We start from the raw sequence: 25,177 nt of genomic DNA on the forward strand, positions 1-25,177 counted from the left end.
TGTGCACCTTGAATTAGTTAATGGAAATGTTTTACTGATTTTTTTTTCAAAGTGATTGATTGATAGTTGCTTAGAACTGGATTATAGTACAGTGAGTTGTAACTTGATGGCATTCTTATATTCAGAGTGTTTTCATGCAAAAATTTCAAGAAAATTAGAACAGATTATTGCATTCTACACAGCCTAACTCATACTCTGTAGCAGACTCTTTTAATCATTTCATCGTTTCTCCTCTTATTATTATTTAATGCATCTTGTTTCTTGCCTTTGCATTTCTTGCAAGCAGCTTTCTTTTTTTATCTCTTATATATATGGTGGAGAAATCCCAGTTTTAAATAAAAATATAAAATAAAATAATTAAATATAATTAACATTAGTACTACAATCGACTTTATAGAAAAAAAAGGTTCTGAAAACTAAAATTATCATTTTAAATTCTTTAAATTTTGATTTCTTGAAATCCTTATTAGAAAATTAAGGATTAGCAAATATTTTACTTTTAACTCGGTGATTTTACTTTTAAATCAGTATTATCTCTAAAGATGAGAATTTAAATAATTGTTGAAAAAGTATTGCGTGTACTTACGTATTAACGCCACCGCAGCTACAGCTTTATTTAAAAACAAAGTAGTCAATCTGATTTCGGTGGAAAATGGGCCGAAATTATATTAAATTAAATTATATTTATTTTATAAATATAATTTAATTTAAATAATATTGTTATTTAAATAATAAATAATCGCAATAATTACTGAACTTATTAAATAAATACTCAAAAAATTACGGTGTTAATTAGTCAAGGTTAGCGAGCGTAGGTTAAGTTTGGTTAAATTATAATTATAAAATAAATAAATGTAAATAACCATTTCTTAAAATTAATAAAGAGACTAAATAAAATAAATACTCAATTTTAAATAAAGCTGTAGCTACGGTAGCGTTAATACGTAAGTACCGTATTGCGTTTTAATTTTAGTCAATTTTTTAAATGTTCAGATCTTTTTAAAAGTTATTTTGTTCGTTAGTTGCATTCCTTGAATTGTAATATTTTTCATCGATATAACTGGGAAATATCTGAGTTTTTCTAATGATAATTATCAATATAAATTACTCCTTATATATATTTTTTTTTATTTTGGGCTTCAGATTTCACTTAAGAAAAAAGTAGATATGTATTAATAAATAAATTACTACAAGATAAGTAACTTTTACTGTGCGGTTGACAAGTATTTTTACTAAAGTAGTTAGTTGTTTGTAGATAATAAGTTGCATAGCAACAACAACGCGTTGTTCAGATAAAGGTGTTTCATGATACCTGCTGCACTATGCCTTTTTTTTAATTCGCTATCAAAATTAATTTAACTATTACCTAGTGCTTATTATATTTGTCTAAGTCGCTTATTATGAGAGTTATTGAACAAAAAAAAAGACCGTATAACATAAAAATAACAAATTTGAAATCATTAATTTTATGTGCAAAGTTATGGATGTGTAAATAAATTTTACCTGTGAAAATTGTACTGGAAATTAAGGAGAATTTTTAAATGTTAATAAAGGTATCTCATTAATTGAATAATGTCCGAATAGAATGGTAGCATTTTTCTTTTCATCTCAAAAATTGAAAGTCCGATTTACAGTCAAATTCCGCATTTCTTACATGCAGAAATAATTAATTATTCATCGCAAAAAATTAACTGTGGTTGAACATCATATTATCCTGTTTATCACTGTGATCAAATAATTAATTAATGTAAATAATTTGGATTTAGTTCAAACTAGATTTACGTGGACCTGCAGTTGCTTATTTGTCACTCATCCAGTTTACATATACAGGATGGTGGTGGCTTTAAGCATTCCTTTATTGAAATCTTATAAACAAGAAGAACTTTAGATGGAGAGTTCATACATTGATTTTTGAGTGCATTGAAAATGCCCTATTGACATGTGTGAAATGTCCCACCATTTTTCAATGTGGCATATAACGTTTCTTGTTTTTTTTTTTTTAATGGAAATTCCCAATTTTTACAACTTAGGATCGGATACATCACATAATTATAAGGCATTATTTCCTGGAAATTCTCCTCTAAACCTAATCATCTAGGATCTAAACCTCATCTTCAGTTATACCTATCAATAAATAAACCTTGTAAGTTGAACTGAAGTCCAATTTTACTCTTTTTTTATTGTTTCATTGTAATTGTATTTCCATAATATTTTATTATTTTGATTCGTTTTGAAAGCTGTATTCTTTTTTCATCTAACAATTTTCAACACTTTAAATTAGTGATGCAATCTTGTTATTCTATAAATAAGCACAAAATCGCAATTTGACAAAATAATTTTTTTATTTTAATTTATAATAATAAATTATTAATTTAACAAAATGACAAATTATAATCATTATAAAAGGTAAGATTTCCATTTAAATGAAAACATGAAGTTGGCCACAGATGGAAAAATGGAGGAGGTTTCAAACACATAGAGTATTACCACTGTATTCAATAGTCAAATACGTATTCCCTATTTAAAACGTTCTTTGTAGCTTTTCTTGTTTACCAGATTCCAACGGGGACATACTTGAAATTAACACTATACAATTAACATTAAAAAACAGATATTTGATACTTTTTTTTATTACTTTACGCAAGGACCATATGTTCAGTATTACATCACCATTATTAAATTTGTTTCTTGCTTAATTATAATTTATTAACACAAGAATAAAACTATTTTTTTTTGTACTGTATACAGTAAAATATATTATAAGTACGCTAAAATGATGATAAATTCTAAATGTGGAAAGAATTTTTGCGATTTATGAAAATAGTTAAACACACTGTATTACAGAATTGAATAGCCTAATGTTACGCGAAAAGAGTAATATGATGCCCTGCACAGCGACTGTGTGCCTCGTGCAAGCAAGCTTATGTTTTCTTCGAACGCTCTGTACATGACCTTGAAATATATAACGCTACTTTTGTAATTGCTGTAATAGATTGGGCTGAGAAATTTGAAATTATTTTTGAGTCATAACTTAGTGTTGCATTTTGTTTAATCACTGCGGCTTCCCAGAATTATCTCATTAATATTAAATTTAAATTTTAAGGTAAATTTTTTGATAAGTCAAGTTTTTCACATTAGTTATGTAAAATTGTTTTAATATAAAATACATCCAATATACAATGCGTTCGGAACGCTTTAGAATTGTATGTTGCATTCTGTGTTTTCGGGGTTAGGTTGGTTGCCCTGTGGGTTCGTTGGGCGTTGCTCAGTAATATACTAAGACGTCATTTGTTGAATTGTGATTGAATGTGCTTCGTTTTTCAGAATCAGTAGTTGCGAGAAACGTAATTGCTCTTTCGGTAGAGGAACGCATTTCCTCGAACGTCTTTCGTGAACGTGACAAGTATACGGACTTAACTGAGGCAGAAGTTTTCGCAGTTGATGCTAGTAGATTGGTGAATGGAAAGAGAGGAAGGGGAAAAGAAAAACAAGGGGAGATGTGGAAAAACGAAAATATATGGAAAAAAGGATTAGCACAGGACAAGAACAAGTGGAGCGCAGCCATGACAAGACCTGCCTCATTGGCATTATATAATGAATAAATGAAATATGTTAATTATAGATAATGTTACATTCTATTAATCTCACTTCTTATTCGCTTACATTCATTAAATATATATACTTCTTATTCTCTGAAAAGAATTAGTTTGGCAAAATAATCTTTAGAATTTCATACATCCTTGATGGATTTCAATTGAATGTCCTTTTTTTAGTCCTGAACATTTTCTTTTATTACCCAATAGTTTATTTTTTTCCTATTGTCCTTTATTAGCATCGTTGTGCTTCTTACTCTTCTTCCTTTCACCTTTACCTCTGTGATGAGAGTTTCTATATAGCTTAAGTCTCAACAAAGATATGTTCCTCTTCATTATCTTCATCAAACTCTTCTGTCTCCTATTCTTGTCATTCATTTATCATTTTTTTCTGTTTTTCTTTTTTATTCTTCACCACCATATTTCAAAACTATCTTACAGTTTCTTTTCCATTTTGAGTGGTTGATACAAATTTATATGATAATACTCTCCCACAAAGAATTTAATTAGTTCACCAGGATCCTTCTTGCCATCAACTATTTTCTTTTACATATGTGAAAGATCTTTTCACTTACCCATAGGTAAGTGAAAAAATCCTCATATATATATTAATAGGTTTTGTTTTACCTGTGTCACACAGCTTACATAAAAACTGACCAAACTTTCCAAATGCATAAATGACTTTATATAGCTCCCTATTTTTATATTGCTTCCAGTACATAAAATAAAATCTTTTCTTTTAGCAATATATTAAAATAAAATTAATATATTGCAACATATTTCTTACCAACTCAGTTCAATTAGATATGGATACTGTGAATAAATTAAATGTAGTTCTCGTGTCGTAAGTTGTTCTTTATTCATTAACATAATCTTCATTCTGAAAGAAAGGAATTTAAATTATTACTTTAATTAATTTACATTAATATATATTTTATGAATAGATAATACTCTTTCTTATTTTTAAATAAAATAATGGTAATTAAGAAATTTAGAAATAAATTCACATTAATTTTAATATCAATTAATTGTACAATATAACCATTGTCAATTAATGAATAATATATCTATACATAAATTTATTGCAAACTACTGTTTTAGTTTTTTCTTTAATAAACCAATTTTTGTGATTTAAATAATATGAATTAATATAAGTAATTAATTCATTGGTCATATGTGTAAGATTGGAATTTAGTCATCATTTTTATGGTATTAGATTAAGTAATTAATATAATTTAATGATAAAAAGCCTAATTTATATTTTAAAAATTGTTTACTTTATATTATTAACTACAATTTAATTCTTTTTTCGATAAAAAGCGAAAGAGTATGAACTTGAGTTAGCATTATTTGGAGATTCCTGTAGTTAAGCAAAAAGCATTTTTCTAGTTTAGTTGATGACAAACTTTGATTTATATCAGTTGTATGAATAACATTACACTATAGTCTGCCGATAGATAAATTTGACAAATTAGCTAATAGGCAAAGATTTGAACTAATGGGCATTTGAACTCATTTTACAATTTAAAAACGCGATCGGAATGAACCCTATTCATCCTCCAGCATGGATTATGATTAACCGATCACCTTTAATTGGCAGATTTGCTCCTGCACCACTATCATCCGACCACGATTTTATAGTCAAATAGGATGTTAAAATATACGATTTGTCCAAATAAACAATCGAAGAATTTTATTTTCTGCAATCGGTCATTTTTGTTAAATATTCCATCCTCTTTTTTCACCGGATACCTTCTTTTTCAATCCAAAGTTTTCTGTTATCACTTTTACACTGCAGCCTAACTCTTTCAGGATAGTTTGTCCAAATAAACAATCGAAGAATTTTATTTTCTGCAATCGGTCATTTTTGTTAAATATTCCATCCTCTTTTTTCACCGGATACCTTCTTTTTCAATCCAAAGTTTTCTGTTATCACTTTTACACCGCAGCCTAACTCTTTCAGGATAGCTGCTAGTGTAGTTCCAGAACCTTTAAATTGAACACTCTTTTGAAGTTCATCGCGTAATTTATTTAATATAGGCAATTCATTATTTTCTGCGCGAAACTCGTAAACTGTTCGGATTATATAATACGTTGTTCAAAACTGTCTTATTCACCAACTGGTTTTGAACGTTGTTTATACTTTTTTGGTTTGCTGAATGTGAGCTCGACTGTGATTTAGATTTAAAAAGATTCTGCTTTTCTTTTCGAAGTTTTTGAATTTGAAATTTTTAAATCCCGCAAGCTGTAGCTTCAGCGGGGTTCTTTCTTCACGTTTTTGAATGCGTATTAAATGTTTGTCATCTTCTAATTTTGCTAACTTTCATTCTTCATAAAATCATATATATTTATTATCAACTATTTCACGTGCTAGATTCACACGTAGTTGATCACGTGTTTTATTCTCATCAATAACATGTAAAATGAATCTCTTAATGTTCATGTCTTCCATACACCCTCCACCAAAAATAACCCCACCCTCCAACCGACCGACTTCCACTAACCGCCCAGCAAACCCTACCATTTGCCTACTATACGCCCATCATCCACTCATCCAAAGCAAAGAAATTTAAATAAAATCAGTCATAAATATGCAATACCTAAATGTTATGAAATGTTTTAAATTAAATATAACTCAACTGAAATACTTTGATAACCTTTATTCGTATAAAGTGGTCATTCATTTAATGAGTCGCTCGATGGAGGAAGTGTAATTATTATTTGATCTTGTACATTTATCTATATTACCGATTTAATCTACGTCATTTATTTTCATAACCGTACAATTATAATCAGTACATTTAAAAAAAAAATATTTTAGAAAAACTTTACAGGTTTTTAATATTCTGTAGATATTTATTTAAATATGATACTTCTGTTAAAAAATATTCTATTAAAAAATGTAATTTGAAGTACATTTCTGTTTGTAACTGCGTTAGTGTAGACATCATGTATATTCTTTAAATGGTAATATCCTGGTGATTTAAAATTATTTTTATTTTTAAAAAAATCATTTTTTTCTAAACATAAAAAAAATGAAAGAGTTTAAATCCTGTTATCTTTCTCAAGTGCCATTAACATATTCTTTTTGTTGATTAGTTTCATAATTAGTTCTACATATATAACATGTTTTCCATTTTTTATTGTTAAAGAAATAATTATCTTGTCACTTATTTGTTTAGTTTTCCTTATAATTTAGTTTTGAATTGATTTCTTCTAGTATTTAGTATAATTTTTATTCCTTTAAATGGTAAGTTGTAATTTTGATATTTTACCAGGCATGCATTATAACTTTTCTATTATAAGAGTAGTACTGCATCTTTTCCTTGATGATTTTTTAACATGTTGAATATAGTGCTTTAGTTTCAATTCAAATGAAATCTGAAATTAACTATATATTTTTGAAAGTTTCCCAAAAAAAGTCCTCAAAAAATTAGCGATTTACTTCTCGTTTGTAAAATTCAGTTTTCAGAACGATAAGGTATTTAAAAAAATAAATATTTTTTTTTATTTTTCTGAAGAATAATAAAAAATATTAGAATGAATATTCAATCAAAGAGAAAGTATATTAATCATTATTGACCTCTATGGTGGAGCGGTGTAGTCTCAGATTTTCATCTGGCAAATCCTGGATACAAATCATGATGAGTATTCATAACTTCAAAATTCCACATTCACAAATCAGGCTTTAAGTTTTGATGTGGTGAGTTAATCATTTAAAAAAAAATGTCTGAAATAGTTCTTAAAGTTATGAAAATATAAAATTTATTAAAAATACTGTTTAACTCTTATTTTATCTTACTGGTCTTTGGTATTTCTTGTTTTCTAGAATTATGTTTTTATGCTGTTTTAGACATTTGTAAAAACCGATTAATTAATTATATTTTTTTAAATTTTAAATTGTACAGTGCGATCATTTTATCAAACTGAGGCTTGCAAAACTACTCACTGTCTGCTGGTCCCTGGTCCCCAACAGTATTTACAACACCTGTTCTGCAGAACCAGTACTCGACCCATCCTTTTGAATGTTGAAGCATAATAAGTTTCAGACTAGTTATAAATTACAATCGCTTTTTATTCCTTCTAGATTCTTTTTTATTTTTTTCTCTTTCTTTTTTCTGGAAGAAACCTTTACACTGGGCCCATTGCAATATTTTGACAGGTTAACTGTATTTGGCAAAAATTAAAATTTTCATAAATAAAAATTTATATTAAATTAGAAATTGATGCATCATATTTCTGTAATTTATAAAATGTAAGTATACTTTTCACTTTATTATGATTATTACAAAATAAAGTAAGAAAAAACCAGTAAAAGCAAATTATGATATTGAAAGAAATTAATTGAATGACACCTTTGTTTCATTAACTGTTATTATTTAAATTATTTACTACCTGTTAATAGTTTAACAGTTTGGTTGTAGTATTTTAATTATTTATTTATCTGTAATTCATAAAAAAAATTAATGTGTTAAGCAGCACATAATACGTCTTAAGTTTTAAATAATTTTTATTTTTTAAGATAATAATAATAAGTAATTTTAAGAATATTGTATTGTTCAAATTATTATACCCGACTTCTTTTTTTATACATTTTTTTTAACATTTAAAAAAAGATTGCACAGTGTGTTTGCCAAATTGGTTCTATTCATATTTTACCATCCAGGAAATACTACACAAGTTTTATTTTTGGACTTAAGCCAGTCCGTTGGTGCTATAACTACCATTAATAATTATGTTTTGTACTAGGAGTGTTTCTTCTTCCCCAAGGCTGCTTTTAAATCTCTTATCTGTTTAAGAAAAATATATGTCTTAAATTTTTATTTATCGAAACATTGTACGTAAAATTTATTTATGAAATAATGTAAATTTTATTACTTTAAAATTATTAATTATTGTTAGTTACAAAGTTCCCGGCTTTCTTTATTGCATTTCTTTAGTTAAGTTTTTTGTTTAAAAGGCGGGTCTCCTGAGTACTATTTTTTATTTTCTTAACTCTTACAATAAAATATGTATATAAGAAAGGAAAGAAATTAACAATTTTATAGACACTCTTGTGGCCATCTTCACTGACTGGTGAACAGGTGTTCTTGGCCTGGTGTTAGACGTTATTACTGGTGTTGGTTTTTTTTTTTGTTTATTAAGCTAACATATATTTAGAATCTGATCAAAAATTAAGTTAGATTTCATTTGTGTTTGTTAATTCGTATTGAACTTAATACTGAAAAAAATGATATAAAGTTAAATAAAAACAAGTATGATTTTAATAAATTTTAATTTAACTAAACAAAAAGACTTGATATTGCAAAAACAAATTAACTTACCAAAATAAATAAAAGCTAATGAAAAATTAAATAAAATACCAGTTTAGTTGCCATTATTAAGGTCCAAGAATATCAGTGCAGTTTCTTTTTACTATCAGTTGAAATTAGGGGGAAATATTTTGCTAGTTAAAACTAAAAAAAAAGCATTCCAGTTTACATTTACATTTTTTTTTCCTTTATATACCTTTTCATGAAAATTGTATCTTTCTTTTAAAATTAATTTGTTATATACTTGTACCTAACCTAACATTACATTATTTTGGCATGTTATTTAATATTACATAATTTTGTATAAGTTCCTTGGTATTAACATGAGTTTTTTACGGTAATATATTTAACAATAATTTTGTTAATGCCTCCTGAACATAGACAATGCATCATTGTCCTGTAGAAGAACGTATGAAATTATTTCAGTTTTTTTTTTTCATGAGACATCCTGTTCAAATGGACATAATGCCCAATCACGATACACTAAACGAACAGGCATGTTTCAAATGTAACATACGTATGATTTTTGTTTGGATAAATAAAATTAATAAGAAAATAAGTCTGTGAGGGTAATAATTTTTAATTTTATTGCTTGTGAAACGAGGAAATTTTTAGCTCTATGCAAATGATCTATAAAAAAAAATGATTCATTAAAAGTAACATTAAAGTAATTACATTAAAAGTAAGTTACATATGATACAAAAAAAAAAATGCAGTAAATGTTACATTATCTAAGTTCAGAAAAGGGATTAACAAAATTATTGCTAAATATATTACTGATATAAGCTTATGTTAACAATGTACAACCAAGGAAATTTACATAAAATTATGTAATATTAGATAATAATATATCAAAATAGAATGTTTTATATATGAGTCTATATCAAATTATAAGTTAATAAGATAATTTTTAAAGAAACATAAACATTTCATGAACAGACAGATGAAGGATACAGGGCCTTTCATTTTAGAATTAAAAACTAATAAGTAAATTTTAAATACACTTCAAAAGATCCTGTCAAATTGGTAAGTCCTGCTTGCTGATTTGATACAACCTCGAACTCAGGGATTGTAATAAGATTCATTTTTAGTTGTTTTTAAAGTTGAGCTGAAGAGGCAGAATTCAGAAAGGGAGAAGTAAGGGATTTAAGAATAATATCTACTTCAAATTTTAAATTTGAGTTTCATATAAAGTAAGTTGTTAATAAAGTGTTTAGAAACTTAGGATTTATTGTTCGAAGCACTGGTAATTTTAGGCAAAACTCAGCAATACTGAATTTATATTATTCTTTGATCAAGTCTCTGTTAGAGTATAATTCTATTGTTTGGAATCCTGTAAATATAAATAACAGAAAATTTAGTGTTCAAATCAGAATGTCGAATGTTTGTATTATCAATTGCATGGTTTGTACCCTTTCATGATCCAGAAGTTTCAGCAATCTTCACAGCTGAGTAGAAGAAAAGTCTCTTATATACTTACATAAATTAATAAACAGTTAGGCTGATAATTCTTGGATTTTGAGCAAGGTGGATATTTATATTCTGGCTATCAAAGGATATTTTTGCTGTGCCAAGAGCTCATATGTCAACTCAGAATTAATGTGAATTTGCCATTACTGTTTATGAGAAAATTTAATGAAATTTGTAGAAATGTGAATATTTTTAACTCAACTCTATAGTTTTCAGATGTGATTATTATATATTATCATAGATTAAAACAACATGTTGTAATGAACTGAATATGATTGTGGTTATTGTGTGTGATATAAGTGGGATTTACCGTGATTATTTTGTTATTATTTTTTTTTTTTTTTTTTTTTTGGTTGTAATTCAACTAGTAATGATTTTGTGAATAGGTACACAGTAAGTGGGCATTTTTTGTTGTGTGCCAGTAAATAAATAAATGTGCCTTTTGGTAAATGTCAGGAAAGTTTCAAGACTTTTTTATAACTAGTCAGATTTATTATGGTCAAATTGGCAGTTTGTTACTAGATCTTTTGGCTGTAGTACTCAAATAATGTAAAATATTTAATATTTTTTCAGCTCTTTATATATTAATTTAAATTTTTCCTCTTACTTTTTATTGGATTATCAATTTAAAAATAATGGTATGTGTATATTTACATCAGTTCCTATAACCATGATGGTTGTAGGCAACCATCAGGAGGGTAATAGTAGGAAAGTAATAGGTATCCCATGCCAGAGTTATTAGAATAAATTGAGGAAATGGAATGTTTTCCCATCACCTTCTTCGCTGAATCAAATATAATGCCACATTCCAGCATACAGAGACCATTGAAGTACAGATGATATTCAGGTGTACTAGTAATACTTTCATTTTGCTTCATCACAGGGATTGGCTGCATACTGAACATCATTTCTCTCACATAAAGTGAGTCTGTGTAGTGCCTCTTGTACCTTATGTTCTTTACATTTGTCACAGCTTTAACAGAAATCAGGTTTAATACTATAAAGCAAAAAATTAATTTAGGAAACAAAGCATTAAACATACTGATTTAACTTTCAGGGGGATTAAAAGTAATTGCATTTTAAAAATATTACAATTCAGGGTAGAGTAATAATTTTTAATTAAAAAAAAAGTCTGACACTTTTTAATCTACTGTTACAAGTTTATTCAATCTTTAGTTGATGTACTTTGTTTCTATATATGTTGAAGATTTGTTATATATAATTAAAAAAAAAAACAGCTTACTAAATTCCAGTTTAATTTCCTTGAACGCTTTTGTCTGTTCTGCCATCTTTAAGAGGAATATAATTATGATTAAAATTATAAAAATAACCATAATTGAATTATATATATAAAACAATTCATCATCATTTTATTATTCGTCAAAAGTTAAAGTTTAAGTCTAAGTGACTACGTTCGTATTGTATTAGTTTCTCAACTGTTATGAGCTCTGTAAATTGTGGAATCGGTTTAATCAACTTAATTATTATTGTTTATTATCTGCGTATACAAAATATCATCATCGAACTTAACTTGTTCATTTACGAATTTGTTATTATTATTGTATATATGGAATTTTTCAAGCTTAAAAGTGTTATAATAATTATTAGAATAATCCAGTACTTCCATAAATTTATTTGGATCGTAATTATGCTTATTTTTCAGTACATGTTGTGAAATTTGAATGGTCTTAATATTTCTTTGTTATACAGTTAATGTGTTGCTTAATTCTAATTAAAAATGATTGATTGCTCATACCAATATATCATAATTCGCAATCTTTACATTTTAGGCTGTATACTCCCTGTCCGTTCAAATTATATTTATTACCATTTATTTGAGTTTAGTTGGATCTCTGTTATTAATGTAATTTATGATTTTATTATTAGTTGTATATGCTGTTTTTTGATTAAATGATTTATATATGTTTTATTAATTTAAATTATATTCTCTTTTTACATAATTGTTTCCCGAGTTATGTTTTAGTTTTATTTTTCTCTTAGATATAATTTATTTTTTAATTTGAAGTACAATTTATCTATTAAAATATTATTATTATTATATTCATTCGATGTGGCAATGTATTTAATTTTATTGTATTGTGTTTGAGATATTTAATTGCTGTATAAATTAATGAATTGAGTATGGCTATTTTCTGGTTCCATAGATGAAAAGAATTGCATTGTATTATGGTATCTTGTTGGGTTGGCTTCCTATATATATATATATATTTATGTACATTTTATTATTATTATTATTATTGAAATTTTTATCAATTGTTATATATAAAAAATTGATGTTATTGTTAACTTCTTGATTCATAGTGAATTATATTGAATTATTTAAATCAATTATGGTAGTTTTATAATTTTAATCATAATTATATTCCTCTTGAAGATGGCAGAATAGCTGAAAGCACTCAGGAAATTAAACTGGAATTTGGTAAGCTGTTTTTTAAATTACATGTAATAGTTATTATACCAAACAGTGCCATGTTCGTAAAACCAAATTTGAAGAGTTGTTGGTTTTAAAATTTTTTTTTTCTTTGACATTAAAGAATCTAACCGTTTTATAGGTTTATAAGTTATTTGTAAATTATTTTATACCATTTTGTTAGACTATTTTTTTTATATAAATATAATTAAATTAAAAAGACAGACATTATGTAAATTATATTTTGTAAAATTTATTGACACTGACATAATATAATTAAATAAAGACTTTCAAATAGTAGGTTTTATTTACATAACTCTGCCTCAGTGTATGGGATGTAACACCTGTTCCGTGTATTTGATAAGAGCTTATCTTACTTTTATGCTAACTAATTTTTATCGTACTGTCAATGATACCAGTTCCATCTCATACTTGTTTCTGATATGGTCGTGCTTGATTTTATTACTAGATACTTTTTTCATAGTTAAGTTTGGTTTTTATAGTGTTATTTTTAGTATCTCTTGTTTTTTTTTATCTTGAGAGTTGTAAAGGTAAGATTTTGTAGTGGTTTACAAGATTTAAATTTTGTATGTAGCTTTTAATATTAGTTTCATATGTTTAATACATTTTTTATTTTAAGTATATGCTCTGACTTTTCATTTCTGATGAGAATCTGTAATAGAAATTTTTATTATTCTATGATATTATGTATGTGAAATATTTTATATTATTATTTTTTTAAACATGTTAGTGGCTTTGCAATTAATAATTTACATAGTATCTCAGGTAATGCATTACTTTTTATCATAAGTTAAAACGATAGTTGATCATGACATCTACTGGTTTTAACTTATGACTAATAGGTAAAACATTACCTTATAGTATTTAAATAACTGTTGATGAATCAATGTATTCAAAAAAATACCTGTTATATAAATTAGTAAGTTTACATTGAGCTTGCTATTAATTTGATTTATTGTTGGTGGTTTTTGTTGGTAATTATATATATGAGGGTCTATACATCTCATAAAAAAACATGTTTTTTCTAATCGCTAATTAACTCACTATCTAGGCAGTTATATTATTTGAAACCAAACAAATTGAACTAATTTTAATAATACAAATAATAAAATTTCTACTGCATTCCCACACAAGCTTAAATGTTATGCGATAATTGTTCACGTAAAAGTTTCCTTGTTACTTATGTTCTAGTTCGACCTTGGTATACTTCTGAATTTTAATTTAATTAAAAGGAACAATGCTTTTAACTGTATTTTAACTAATAGCTTAATAGCTAATATTTGGGTATAAATATTTCTTAGGAGTTTTGTATGAAGTATTGCAGTTATCCACAATAATTTGGCAATATGATTCGGATAAAAATAGAGATGACTGTTAAAGTGTATAAAATAATCATGTAGCTTTAACTCAATAAAAAAATGTAATCCTGTATTTATATAATTTGAATAAAAAATTTTATTAAGTAGAAATTACTACTTTAATTGAACGTTGATTAAATAAAATTCTTTTATTTCATAAAAAATAGCAGAATCTTTTAAGAAAAATAATTTGATGAGGTATGTGTGTTTAGTGGGTCATTTAATTGTAAAAACTAGAATTACAAAATATTAGTTATTCTGATTTTTTTTTTTTTTTAAGCAGCACTTTCATTTCTTTAAAATGAACTGTATGTACTTATATGGACTGGTACTTTACTTTCAAGTTCTAGTGCTACAGTTGATTTGGATAAACATTTTCAATTAAGTTTAATCTTATCTGTGCTGCAGTTTTGATTGATTAATTAATTTTTCCTTTAAAATCAACAACAGCTGTATATTCTCGGTCATTCTCATTTTAATACTGATTTAATGGATACTTTATCTGTTTAAAATGAATTAAATGACCAGATGATACTTCAAAAGCACCCTTCTAAACCAGAAACATAAAATAAAATAAATAAATTAATCTCTGCTGATCTCCATGGTAAAGTGGTAAAACACCTTTAATCCAGAGGTCCCGGGTTCGAATCCCAAACAGGCTTGGTATTTTTCATACGCTATAAATTTCCATATTCATATTTCCACATACATCTGTCTTTGTAAGCTTCTGTGGTCAATTAATTCATCAGTCAAAAATAAATAAAATAACCATGTAATAAGTATTCAAAATTAATTTTATAAAATAAAATTATATTTTTTTTATCTAGTCCCTGGGTAAATTAGAACTGGTTAATTCAACTCCATATAATTAATATATAGTTTAATAATGTATGAGTATTTGCCCTATTGGTGTAAATTATAAAAAAAATCATAATTTAGTAATTGTGAAATCATTGTTATTGTTGCTATAAATTACCCATTTTACTTAATTTCTTCTGTAAAGAACAACACAATAGCTAGTTTTCATATTCTGAAGAAAATGACTCGCTTTAAAATTCATGCACTGACTTTTGATTTATGTTGGGATTTGCATTTTAAAATGATTCTAGATAGGATGGTAAATACCTTGATCAGAGTCATTTTTTTTATGTTGGTCGATCATCACTTTCTTTTTTCCATATTTTGTTATCCTTATCCTGTCGATGAGTATTAATAAGCGGGTGAACCATAGCATTGGTTCCAATTGTGGCATATCCTGGCACCTTCTGTCATCAGTCCTGCATCAGCTTGTACATTGGAGTTAGTGGGAGTAGAACTGACCCATTTTACTGTTTGGCGATTGCACAAAATCTCAAAATAATGGCCAAGTCAGGCCTGCTATTCTTCATGTAATCTAATCTGATCTATTTCCTGGAAAAAAAATGAGTAAATTAAGTATTCATTAATCTGTTTATATTTATTTAAATGAAAGAGAAGTTAGATAATGGTATCCACATCAGAGATGCATGTGGATTGCAATGAATGTACAGAAAATTCATTTTATAATTACTTATTAACTTGCTCATTAAATATTGAGACTTATAGCGTTTGGAAATTATAGTAAAATTTAAAAAGTAATTTTTACTAAATTATATATAGCTATTGTAATATACGAATTATAAATCTAATTCAGTTTGAAAAACGTCGGAACATATTGGCTGCATAATTTTATTTTTGTATAAATATTGATTGGTCTAATCAATTTTTGTAGGATTTTTATGCGTTTCATGAAAGCCAACTACTTCCATGTTACTTACTATTAATAAACTTTCTAAATTTCATTCATGATTACAATTGTTGCTTTATTTTTAAAATTTACATTAAAATTTATCAATATCTTGATGAAATCTCTATTTGTCAGTACCACTTAAATAGTAAAATAATGTTTAAAAATTGTTAAATTAAACCTCGGGTTTATTCCAGCATCATTAAATTGTACTAGAGTAGTGTGGCTAAAGCTTTAACTGATGGGTGCTTGACATCACGTCTTAGTTGAGCCAGGTGAATTTAAATCGGTTTCTTATTTCTGCCTCCTCATCATAGTTCTGTTATTAGGTTCTAATTAACAACAAATCCGGGTCTATAACACGTTTAGGTATATATTGTCATTTAAGAAAGGGTACAGCAATTTAAAGTTCCTGACTAAACGAATTATATCAGAGATATCTGAGATTTCCACATCATTATATGGACTGCTCATTCATTGTTAGGTTCATGAAGCAAAGCCTTGATGTAGTTCTGAATTATATTAAATTCAGTCAGTCATTTTAACAACATAAAATCAAACTTTTCTATACACAACCATTTTAAATTATTTTGCTGTTATTTCTGTTACCAACATTTTTTTGTACTTACGTATTAACGCCACCGCAGCTACAGCTTTATTTAAAAACGAAGTAGCCAATCGGATTTTGGTGGAAAATGGGCCGATGTAGAGTTTAACATAGATTCAAAACAGTCTCTTTATTAATTTTAATAAATGGTTATTTATATTTATTTATTTTATTTAACCAAACTTAACCTACGTTCGCTTCGCTCGCTAACCTAGACTAATTAACACCGTAATTTTTTGAGTATTTATTTAACAAAGTAGTCAATCGAAATCCGATTGACTACTTTGTTTTTAAATAAAGCTGTAGCTGCGGTGGTGTTAATACGTAAGTACCCATTTTTTAAAAATATAAATCAGTTGGTTTCTATTAATATTGAAGTTTTACATCGACTTATAATTTAACATTTGTTTGCCATTATTTCTCATAATTGTTTTTAAAGCAAAACAAGAATTTTCAGTTTTATATATATATTTGTTCATAAAATCTTGTTATTAATGTAATGTTGAGTAAATATTATCTTATTTTCCTCATAAATTTTTTCTTTGTGTAATATTGTTTTAGTTATTTGTTAATTTACAGTAATTAAACCCAATTACTACAGTATACATCCGAGTTTATTAACTCGTATGATGAGTCAGGGAATATTGAAGAGTATAAAAGTGAATGCTTATGGAATACTACATTGCTATAATTGCTAGCCTTACTATATTATCATGTACAATACTTCCTAGTTATATAATACCTAGGTATAAAAACATAACAAAATCTATGTTATAAGCCTGCCTTTGGTAATTAGTGCTCTTGTCTGCCTTCTGTATAAATTATTTCTTTTTTTTTTTAATTTTTTAATGATGCAATTTCTTATTCTGGCAATATAATACTGTATTCAGCTTGAAATTGTTTTTATACCTGAAGTACTTCACAATCTAGTACAATAATTGACCACATATTATATATCATGACATCTGATACTCTTAAAAAAAAGAAAGTGTAAAGGATTAATTGAGTAAATCAGGAACTGTTTATGATAATTAATTGTTCCATTAATAATTAAAAAATAAGATATAACTTTAAAATAATATGCTTTTATTATTTAAATTATGAAGTCAACAAAAATATATTTTATAAAAATATAGTAAACTAATATTTTAAATTAAAAACAAAAAAAATCAAATTTTCTCCAGTAAAATTACATAAAAATTATTTCTTGGATTATTCTAAAGTTTGACTCAGTTTTTTTCTTTTGTTCAATTTATTGTGAAATAAAAAAAAAATTGTTTCGGTTAAGTGATAACACTTTCACTAATTCCTATTTTTGTGTTTTGAATCACTTTATTGCCATTTTTATTGTCAGGTGCTCTTGGATTGAAGGAAAATTTGTTATTCATGTTTGGCCTTTTTTATATATTTTTTAAAATTATTTACTTAATTTTTTCAATCATTATTTGACAAGAATATATTCATTATTGCTGATATCTATCTGCCATGATGGATAAGTAAGTGCATAACGATAATAATTAATAAATAATTTCTGCTACCAGACCTTAAGTTGACAATTCTTTCTTTTTATTCTGCTTTTTTCTCTCTAGTGGGCAAGATTTTTAAGCATTCTTTCAACATTTGGGGATTTTTACATTCTCTCCACAGAATTCCATAAAAAATTCATATCTGGCTATAAATAAAATTTTTCTTAGAGAAGAAATAATTTTTCAAACAAAAGGTTGGAAGTTATTTATTCACTAGTAGGAGAGGATATTGTGTTATCGTTCGCACATGTGTAACTTCTTATAATTAATACTTTTTTATAGTTTCAGTTATTGAGAAGCAAATTTTAATTGGTCGTCCTTTAACGTTATTACATTAATTGCTATACATGTTTTAATTTGATGTGCATTGGATATATAGTCTTGGTAAAAAAAAATTACTCATTTTATTTAATAATGGTTATAAAAGTGTAGGTAGACTTCACATACACTGACTTAAATTTTGTCTTATTTTCTCAATAAAAGTGGATGTGATTTTTTAAACATTAAATTATTTTTTATGATAAGATAGATTGTATATTCTAGAGAGATAGTGAGTGTGCATTTTTACTCACACTTGTTCTATTCAAGATAATAATTGTTTATTGTCACTTACATTAATAAAAAATCTAATAAATCGCAATACTAATTGAACATGTTTGTGTGCACGTACACACACTGAATGATTTCTAACTTGCTTGCCATTGCTCAAAATACACTATTTTCAAAATAAAATTATGTCTAATCTAATGCATTAATTTTATTCAGATACTGCTAAAATAATCTTACATATTTAAATTATAATGGTTTATTAAAAATCAGTCAGTTACACCCATAATATAATTTTTAGTTATATTACGTCTTTGTGTCCTTTATTTTTTCAAAACAATTGTTAATTTTTAATTAATAAAGTAATATTAGTTTGAAATTTACATGCAATCGTTATTAAATTAAATACAATTTTTTATTTGTTTATCATATTAAATATTAAAGCAATTGGACTGAATTCCCATTTCCATTCTGTCCGGGTGTTCTTCTAAACAGATCGGGCTGTTTTTTTTTTCTGCTCAGAATGACAAACAAATTTGTCATCGAGTATCATTGGACTCCAAACTTGAGTCTCCTCTGAGAAATCCTCAAAAACTCCTCATTTATTCCTTAATTGAGGAACAGCCCAAGTTTGTTTTTCTCAGAAATATCAATTGAAAATAGGTTTTGAGCATGCATTTTAGCCGAGGTATGAAAGAAAAGAGAAAAAAGGGCATTGGAGCGAGACGTGTTGTAAATTGAATAGGTTTAGCCGATCTTTTTTAATGTATTACTTTATAATAATAATAATGCCACGGAGCAGCAAGGTGCCCAGCTTCTTTATCATTCTTTAAAGATTTTTATCTTGGTAGGTATTAAAACTGATTAGATAGATTATCCAAAAAAAAAACTTGCAATTGATCATAGAAAGCGCTACTTCAGAGCATACCTTATTCAGTTTAGTCTATGAAAAATCTAAGGTGTATGTCTCTTCTGATTAGATGACACTGAAAAACCAGGGTGAAATTAGATTTTAAAAAACTGCAAGGGATTACAATACTTTAAACATTTTAATTCTGTTAGCTGTGGGGGTTACTTCGCGCGCGCGTGTGTTCATAGTAGACTAATAACAAACTATTACCAACAATAATAAAAATTATAACACTTAGTGTTTGTAATTTTTACCAAAAAGCTGTCATAATTACTAGCAGTAAGAGTAATAAGTATTAAAATTTTTATTATTTCAGATACGCGTACTAGTTTGTTATACTGCTAGTATGCTTGACTGCAAATTCATAAACATTGAACTTAGTAAATTAGCATTCAAAATCATTAAAAAAAATTTTTTTAAATAAATTCAAATATTAAATATAAAAAAAAGTTTAATAATATAACTATTTCTAATTATTTAAAAATTAAAAATAATAAAATTTATTCACCTCGATCAGTAAGTTTTTCATATTGAGACATATTATAGATAAATTATATAAAGATAAATGTAATTAAATGGTATGGATATAATACTCGTACTTTTGAAAAAAGAAAATTAATAATATTACTGAACAATATTTTTATAAAAAACTTATGTATGAAAGTAGATAATCAAGATAGTATACTGTCGCATGTTCGCGGCTCGATCAGGATATTGAGAGATTGACATTTGACAATGTTTGTGTAAATACAAGTTATTGGTTTAAAAACATAAGTAAAACCAGACAAATCAATAATAATGACAATAGTAATAATAATACGACAATCATAAAACAAATAATAAAAAAAAAGTATAGTAATCACAACCACAGTAATAATCAGAATAATAGTAATAATAATTAGAATAATGGCAACAGTAAACAATAATAATAATAATAATAATAAACATAGATTACATACAAAACAGAATTTAAAGTAATCGTCAGGATTTATTCACAGGTAGATGAAAAATGAAAACCAAAATTCAGTCCCATTGACAAAAGACAGCATGACTGCTAGTCTTAACACTTTTAACCACTAGTCTTGTATTAACAACAATAGTACAATAGGTAAGACAAGTATAAAGTTCTTTTACTGTAAATATATTTGCAATTCACAAATAAAGCTACCCTAACAGATTATGAATGAAATTTAGTACATCATCTCTTTCATTTACAGTCTTACAGTAACTCACTGAACCATTACTTGTGACGTTACCTTAATTGCATCGAACCTGCACTCGAAATTCGCCCTTTCACTGATCTTGCAGAATACTCTCGCAGACTGATTCACAGAACTCGCATCGCATACTCTCCTCGTGGAACTGATCTTTAATTGGTCTTCCCCGGAGTATTTATACTTTTATCTTCTTTACCTGCCAGACTAGATCCCAGTTGAGCGTGAGAATGATTGACCGTGCCCTTTCGTTCCCATGCATTCCTAACCATGGTTCGGTAACTCTTCTCACTGAATGAACATGTGTGCAGATGAGCTACATTTTCTTGGGAAAAAAGCAGCTATGGTTTTCCATTGCTTTCAGCTTCGCAGTACTCAGAAGATTGAGTGATGTTAATATGGCCGTTTAAGTCCTCCTGACATACGCCCTTAACTGCTGAAAGAGCTGCTGCCCTCTTTCAGGAATTATTCGTTAGTCTGGCTCTCAACAGATACCCATCCAATAGGGTTGCACCCGGTCCAGCTACTTTGTATCACTGAGCACCCAAGCCCCCTCACCATCGGCAAGGTCTCATGATTCATAGAGGGAGAAAAAAATTATAATAAGCTGTAAAAAAAGAATTTGATCTATAAGTAATAAGGAACTCAGAGTTTAACCAGAAATAGAAGAGAATTCTGAGATGATTTAAGGGACTTGCCTGAGAATGGATAACTGTTTAATATGAACCCCAGAGTATATTTAGGTTTACACCAAATTTATTGATTTTTATAACCAGCATATTAAATCGTCTGATTTTTGTTTCCAAAATTCTGTTTAATTTTAGTGATTCTAATGTTAACTGAGTTTTTTGTACGTTAGATTACAGATCTTATTAAAAATGGAACTTTCCATTTTTACCAACCTGTGTAGTTGTAATTTGTCTCATTTATTAGTGTTATAAATAGTTGAACTTGTTGCTAGCTGGACCCTTTAGTGGGAGGGAATCTGCATGAACAGTTACAGTTCATTCAGATAATTCTACATACTGTGAAATTATTGAGATGTATGAAGGTTTTCTTTAAGGAAGCCAGATTCTATTTTCAGGTGATATTTTAGGATCTAAAAGAAAAGCAATTTTGTATATATTTATTATTAAACTTACTTGTGAATTGGTCGATGGAAAACTGTTGATTAGTAATTATTTTCTTCTATCATAATATGATACCCTGATTTCCCAATGAATTGCAGGCAAGATAGGCATACACTACTTTAAGGATCCTTGAATTACTCTTTTTGGTAGGTTTGGGTTTTTCTGTGGTTCTTTCTCAATACTACTTTACGATCTTCATTCAGCTTTCTCTTAAACTTGATTCTTCTTTCTTGGATTGGGTAAATTTGCAAGCTTTACTTGGAAGCCTCCTGGATGTTATGGGTCTTATAGAGTTACTGTATCCTTATTGCTTGCATGTTTGCAAAACTACCTGCAAATGAGTTGGCTATGTAACACCTGTACGGAAAATGTCTACTATTTTTAGTTGCTTCACACAACCTCACACTAAGGCTCATGTACTTATTACGTAAAGGCAGGCTTCTTATACATGCTTATATGACCATTATCATAGGCTTCTTATACATGCTTATATGACCATTATCATATTTCCCTTTAAATAATATTTTTTCTTGTCCTGTTTTTTCATAATATAGAGTAAAATGATTCTGAGAATAAAATTAATAAATAGTATCAATTTACAAGGTATTGTTCAAATTTGTTGTAATGTTGTTGGTTTTTGCCAGATGTTATGCAATTTCTTAATTGCTTAGGTACAGTATTGTGTTCAATTGATATATAATTAGATGGAAATGATTTGAGAGGTTATTGAGTTGTAAAAGTAATTTAATAAAATGAATTATATTTGTGTAATATATTATTACTTTATTGTGAAGTATAATCATTGATATTATATTAGAATTTAATTAATCTGTTATTAGTTACTAGAATATACCACAATTATATAAGTTATTGTGTATTTTTTTAATATCTTTAGAAATGTTTTACTTAGTACATTTTAACAGAAAACTGCATTATTTTTTTTTTCTTCAATACTGTTTATTATACATGGGCGAGTCAATAATTATCTGTAATATATCTTCATTTGTTTTTCTGTTAACTACACTGCTGTTTTTACATGCCGATGCTATGTTTTGTTTCCGACTTAATTCTTTTGTGTAGATTTGAAATCAGTTATATTGTTTTAACTGTATCGGTTCTGCTGTCCCAACTGTAACGTTAACCACAGCCACTCTTCTTTCAGTTTACACCAAAGAAGAGCAGTGTCCAACACCTACCTACAATTACAACTTTGAATGCGTGCATGTCATAGTATTAAAAAACACATGAATGACTACTGATGAATTGGCAAATGGTTTACAAATAAGTCATGGCTCTGCTATTGAAATCATATACATTAGGCTTAACCTTGTTTGTGCAACGTAGGTTCCAAAACAACTCACAATGGTGTATAAAGAAATGCACTGCGACATTTCTCAACAAAACTTGGTTTGCTATGATAATGAATGCATTAACCTTGGACCAAGAACTAAAAGAAGTGGTGCAAGTGTGGATGTTGCTCGACCAAAAAACTTTTTTTCTGATATAAAGAAACTTGTTCACTGATGGAAAAGTCTGTTATAAAGCAAGGAGCTGTGTTGAAAGATTGTGTTATTATAAGTTTATTAATTGTATTGAAATAAAATTTGTAGTTGCATTGAGGATAATTGCCGACTCATTCTTGTATTTGAATCTCATACAAGATTCTTTTGTTTAAATTAATTTGATCGCTTTTTGTTTGAGTAATTTTATAATGTCATTGTTATTCCATTGCAATGAAAAAAATTAATGACAAGGTATTTCGTTTTTTATTTATTGTTTATGTCCTTGGTTTTTATTAATTTGGTACTTTTAACATTTCTTGACAAGTACTTTGAAAAAATTCATTATGTACCATGTCGTACATAATATATACCGTGTCAAGTATATATTATACTTATCATGATAATAAGCAGTATTATCCATTTTGCATTTCTTAGTTTCTTGTTTTTCTAATTTATGTTAATTATCTTGTTTAGTTCGTAGTTTTATTTTTGTTTCATAATTATTTTCACTTGTCCAAGGTTTTTATAAATCTACTTAATTATTATTTCTCATATGAATATATATATATATATATATATATATTACAGAGAATTATTCAGTTGTATTTAACAGATACATTTAAAATTTTATAATAATTAAGGAAGTCGATCATTTTTAATTAAAATGACTCCATGATAAAACTTGATTTTTAATCATAATTTCAAAAACAGCAGATAAAATTTAAAATCCAGTTAGTAGAGTGTATTTCTTTGTGATAATCAACCTCTTTGACAGTAATATGTACTTCTTCTCTGATGTGCAAGTTAGAGTGGCTAGCAGGAGTGAATGAGTCAGTTGTGTAATTTCTTTTTCTTTAATTTTTATTATTTTTTTTACACATGTTGTTTTAAATTTTGTGACATTATAATTAAAATTTTTGGTTTTGTTTCCTGTGTCAGCTTCTGTTTTTGTGTACCCTACCCCTTATATAAAAAACTAATTTTGTATGTTATTTTGATTTATATCTGACTTATGACAAGACTTGCTCTCCAGTTTTGATAACAGCTTTTGTAGGTATTTCCTTTCTTGTTATATGAGAATTATTGTTACAATTCATTACAATTTTGCAGGAATAATTTAATGATATTTAATTTGTTAATACAATACTGTGAAGTCATTTTGTATAACAAGATTGTAACATTCCAAAATGCCATCTACTTATTTAATCTATAGTCAAGTATTTTGCATGCACTGTGCTCACTGGACATTGTTCATTAAAAAAAAAAATTTTTTTTATATCAGACCTTATGACTGATATTGGTGAACTTATAACGTAGTTAAATTATCAGATTTATTATAAAATGGAAATATTTCTGATTACGATTATCTCTTGGTTATTGCAATTATGATACTGTTTATCGCATTAATTTCTTTGTGTTTATTAGCTAAATGTTTCTTTTAATAATTTTATAATTTAGTTGATTGATATATCAGAATAAATATGCTTTTTAGGTTACCACAGATAACCGTTTTAGTTGTGTTTTCTACAACCACTTTTTTTAATATGATTTTTGTTAATAAAATGTATTATGGATTGAATTTTATTCGTAATTAAACCTCAGCAAGGTGTAAATACATTCATGAAAGCATTCAAATCTAAACAAAATCAATTATATAATAGCATCAATAAAAATGGTTCCTGATGTTGATAATAAAATAAGTAATTTTTTTATTCTCATTAGTACATATATAGATCATGTAAGGAATAGGTAGTTATGGTATTCCACAGATAAAATAAAAATCGCCCCAAAA

General features: G+C 27.0%; 1 protein-coding gene across 3 annotated transcripts in view; it reads left to right on the forward strand.

Moving 5' to 3' along the window:
• The window catches only part of milt (trafficking kinesin-binding protein milt), a 370,892-nt gene that overhangs the window by 68,918 nt on the left and 276,797 nt on the right, over positions 1 to 25,177 (forward strand). Inside the window, exon 1 of one of the 3 annotated variants that reach the window (XM_075364619.1) lies at positions 13,231 to 13,357. The exons of the other annotated variants lie outside the window; for them this stretch is intronic. The gene's annotated coding sequence lies outside the window, so the exon portion shown is untranslated. Of the gene's footprint in view, positions 1 to 13,230; positions 13,358 to 25,177 lie in introns of those variants that run through there. 3 annotated transcript variants of the gene reach the window in all.

This window comes from Lycorma delicatula, chromosome 4, assembly GCF_047948215.1.
Source record: "Lycorma delicatula isolate Av1 chromosome 4, ASM4794821v1, whole genome shotgun sequence".
NCBI classification, from domain to species: Eukaryota; Metazoa; Arthropoda; class Insecta; order Hemiptera; family Fulgoridae; genus Lycorma; species Lycorma delicatula.